The sequence below is a fragment of the Cynocephalus volans genome, chromosome 8 (genome assembly GCF_027409185.1).
Source record: "Cynocephalus volans isolate mCynVol1 chromosome 8, mCynVol1.pri, whole genome shotgun sequence".
Taxonomy (NCBI): domain Eukaryota; kingdom Metazoa; phylum Chordata; class Mammalia; order Dermoptera; family Cynocephalidae; genus Cynocephalus; species Cynocephalus volans.
The window spans coordinates 79,634,459-79,639,425 of NC_084467.1; positions in this window are offsets into that span (position 1 = coordinate 79,634,459).

Genomic DNA, 4,967 nt, shown 5'->3' on the forward strand with positions numbered 1-4,967 from the left:
TCTGTTTATCCATTCATCAGTTGATGAACATTTGGGCTTTTCCATTTTTGGCTACTGTGAATAATGCTGCTATGAAAATTCATGTACAAATTTTTGTGTGGACTTTTTTTTATTCTCTTGTATATACAAGGGTATTTCAAAAAGTTCATGGAAAAATGGAATTAAAAGATAATATGAATCTTTCCACGAAGTTTTTGAAGACCCCTTGTATACATAGTAGTAGAATTGCAGGGTCAAATGGTAATTCTGTCTAACCATTTGAGGAACTTTCAAGACTGTTTTCTGAACTGGCAGCACCATTTTAAATTCCCACCAATGGGGATGAGTGTTTCAGTTTCTCCACATCTTCACCACACTTGTTTGTTATCATCTGTCTTTTTTATTATAGTCTTTCTAGTGGGTGTGAATTTTGCAGTTTTGGTTTGTATTTCTCTGATGGCAAATGATGTTGAGCATCTTTCCAAGAGCTTATTGGCCATTTGTACAATGTCTTTGATGAAATGTCTATTCAAGTCCTTTGCCCATTTTAAAATTGGGTTCTCTTTTCACTATTGAGTGGTAAGAGTCCTTTATATATAATCTATATACAAGTCCTTTACATAATCTAGATACAAGTTCTTCATGACTTGCAAAAATTCTCTCCCACTGCGTGGGTTTTCTTTTCACTTCTTGGCATTGCTGTTTAAAGCACAAAAGTATTTAATTTTGATAACGTTCAATTTATCTATTTTTTCTTTTGTTGCTTGTGCTGTGGGTGCCATATCTAAGAAATGATTTCCTAATCTGTGGTCATGAAGATTTATGCCTATGTTTTCATCTGAGATTGCTAAAAGTTTTATAAATGTTTATAAAGTTTATAACTTAGTTATAAAACTTATTAAAGTATTTATAAACTATAAAAGTTTTATACCTAAAAGCTCTAACATTTAGGTAAGTATTTGATCCATTCTGAGTTAATTTTTGTATATGGTTTGAGGGAGGGAGTCTGATTTCATTCTTTTGCATGTAGATATCCAATCATTCTAGCACCATTTGTTGAAAAAAATATTCTATCTCCATTGAATTGTCTTGACATCCTTGCAGAAAATAAACTGATGGTAAATATTAAAGATTACTTCTGGACTCTCAATTTTATTATGGGGGATATTATACCAATACTATGCTGTTTTGATTATTGTAGCTTTGCAATAAGTTTTGAAATCAGGACCTGTGAGTTCTCCAAGTTGCTCCATTTCAATGTTATTTTTGTTTTTCTCAATCCCTTGCATTTCCACAAGAATTTTAGGATCACCTCATCAGCTCCCCTACTCCCCCCCCAAAAAAGCTATCTGGGATATTGATAGAGATTGCACTGAATCAATTGATCGATTTAAGGAGTATTGCCATCTTAATATTAAATCTTCTGATCCATAAATACAGGATTTTAAAATTTATTTAGATCTTTAATTTCTTTCAACAGTGTTTTATAGTATCCCTCCTGCCAGTTCAAACCCCAGCCACTTCATGGCTTGAGCTAGTGAGCACATGGAGCAAGAACTGGCAAAAGCCATAGCTATGCCCTTCATATGAAGTTCTTTGGAGGTAGCAGGGGAGAAGAGGGCCTTGGTGGCCCTCAGGCCTGTAGGACCACTAACAGGATTCCCACAGATCCACATAGGAGTTAGAAGCCACAGCAACAGATAAAAGGAGCCACTCAGAGGCTGGTGAGTCATCACAAGGGACCAGTGCATGGCCTGTCCCATGGGAAGTGTTTGGAGTACAGGCAGTGGAGGAGACAGGCCACCAGGGGAATATCGGGACACAACATGGACATCTGATCTGCCATCAGATCAGCACAGGACCACTCATTAGGGAGTGGTCAGGAACATAGAACTGCAGGGGGTGTTGCTGAAAAGTCTCAAGCCCAGATCAGAGTTTCCACACAACCCAGGTGTACCAGATCTCACGAGACCCGGAAGTTAACAATTAAAACCTGAGCTGCACAAAAAACCTTCCCAAGGGAAATAGCAGCAATGAAGCGATTTAGCTAAACCACAGGGCTCAAGTGCTGGTTCCCACAGGAAGTTCCCTGATTTTAGAAGTAAGCAAAGGACAACAAATTAGTTCCAGTGCAGAGTTTAAGTGGTGGGAACAGCAAATAATCCAACACAGAACTGAAAGAAAAAACAGTACCTGCAACCAGAGATAAAGTTTCATATGAAGTAGTAAAGGTCGCATTTCACCAAAGAAAACCTATAACACTTAGAAGGACCAGAAGTCCCCTGGGCTACCAAGCCAGAAAGGGGGGAGTGCTGGGGGCCTCAGCAATGCCCCCTGACATCCATAAACAATCCTGAGGGTGAATGACGAAGGCCTCAGCCACGCTCCCCACCCCCCACATGCAGCCAGCCCAGTGACAACCACTGAGCCACCCCAGGAAGAACCCTGGGCTCCTGAGCTGGGGCTGTGGGGAACTGAGGGCCTCAGCCACACACCCCTGACATCTGCATTCAGCCCAGCAATGACCAAGCTACCACTGGAAGCCCCCTAGTCTCCACTCCAGGAATGAGGGGGGTGCCATGGGCCTCAACCATGCCCCCCTCTCCCACGCTATTTATTTCCCCCTTCTCCTTTCCCCCTCCCACCCAACTACCCCTCAACATCATCTTAGAATGTAAAAACAGATGGAGCAGGGGGCTAACCCCTCCTCCTGCAACCAAGCAAGGAGCATGCCAAAAACACCACTTCCGTGTGGGTGGCCCACCACAGCCACCGTAATAGCCACAGCCACTGCAAAAGTGGCTAGATGCTACAGCCACCGGGCAGATGGCCAGCCACTTGAGTGCATTGACACAAGGAAAGTCACTAGCAAAGACCAAAGAAAAGATGTCTCTCTCCACAAAGCCCATTCCAGAGTGATAGAAGAAGCATCTATGCCACAATTGCAGTGGGAGACCTGAACACACCTCTCTCAGCACTGGACAGATCATCTAGGCAACAAATCAACAGAGTAACCATTATTCTTTCAGAAGGAGAAAAGAAATCTGGGGTTATCAGAGGTGGGAGGGAGAGGGAGAGGGGAATGGAAGGATAGGGAGAGATTGGATAAGGGGCATAAAGAATAAGTACAATTTGTAATATATATATGCTAATAAAATTGATTTGATCAACATACATCAACATTGAACACCAAAATATATATGATCAATTATGATTCAATAAAAAAAAAAGACATGCCGTATTAAAACACCAATGATACGCCGTTTCTTGCTTGGGAAAACAGCACTCATACACTGCTGTTAGAAGTGAAAACTGGTACAACCTTTCTGAGTAGCATTTTGGCAGTAAATATCAAAAGACTTAAAAATATGTATGCTTTTAATCAAGACATTACACCCTAGGAAATTGTTGTAGGAAAATAATTAAAATGAGAAAAAAATTGACCATAAGGATTTTTATCAAAATGCCCTTAGAGAAAAACTGACAACTATCTAAATGTGCACAATGGTAAGTTAGTGAAACAAATGACACCAATGAATTACAATGCAGCCACATACAATGACAGCATTGGAATGTATTAGTTCACATATAAACATGTATTGGTTAAAAATAAGGAAAAGACAACCTAAGAATACATAGTATATCATTCATAACTTGTGTGTGTTCTGTTCACACGTGTATGCCAAGTGTCTAGCACATAATAGCCCCTTAATAATATAAGTGCATAAACTGTAAAAAATTATTGCATACATTATATACATAATCACACAGAAATATTAATTACAAATGTTAATTCTATAATTGAAAACATTTTATGTTAATATGGTAAGATAAATTTTAATATTATGGAAAAATATGTATGCCATGCTCCTAAATAAAAAGGCAGAATACAAACTATAAATATGGTAAATATGCCTAGAAAAACTAACTGGAAGAAAAAACTAATTTCTTTGGATAATAGAGTTATTATTAATTTTATTTTTCTTCTTTCTATCTTTCTATATTTTTCAAGTTTTTTGGCAGTGAACATTTTGTAATGGGAAAAAATATTTTAAACAAGTGGCATGTTCTGGAGTACCATGCATTTATTTTAAATTATGTTTTAGAAGAATACTCACTAATGTGAGAAAACAATCACAGTATATTATTAAATAAAAACTACATTCAGTATGGTTCTAATTATGTATACACACATACAGAGACAAGAAAATTGTAAGATTCCAGGTAGTAAAATTGTTTTCAATTTTCTTCTTTTTAATTATCTGTATTTTCTAAATTTTCTCCAAAAAAGAAATCTCTCTTTTGTAATCAGGAGAAAGGGCAGCAGAAAGGGGGAGGAAGAGATGTTGTCGCTTTTAAGTGGAAAATATATGAACAGGTTGAAGGTCAAGCCATCAATCCTTAACAGATACTCTCAGCTTTGCGGGAATTCATTCTCAGTGATAAACTTATTTTTCCCTCAAGTACATATTTTCTACAACTGTTCATGTTTATGCCTCTGAACACTATTAAAATATTAATGTATTCTTCTTATGTTGTTCTCTCATGTTGCCCACTTTCTATCTGAGCAATAAATCCATACTTCTCCAAGCTCTAAAAGAGCAGGGAAACTTGCCCAAGGTGACACACTGCCTGTTGGTGGAGATAAGAATGGAACACAGTAGTCCTGGCTCCCAGTCCAGGATCAGTCCCTTGGAAGACAAGTTTCTAAAATCCATTAAACAATTTAAAAATGTTTGTTCTTTACATCCTTCAAATAAGCAACAAGGAAAGTTTTGGCAACTTCTATTATGGACCGAATTCTGAACAGCCTCCAAGCACTCCTGTCTTGTGAAGAGAGAACGTAATCATAAAGTAAACGTCAGTGTCACCCACAATGGTGGGTTCCTAAAGAATGCTTAATAACTACCTTTTTACTTAAGTGTTGTCCTGCTTCATTGGTGGGGGAATGCCTGAAAGATGAATTGCAGAACCAGAAAAGTCTAGCT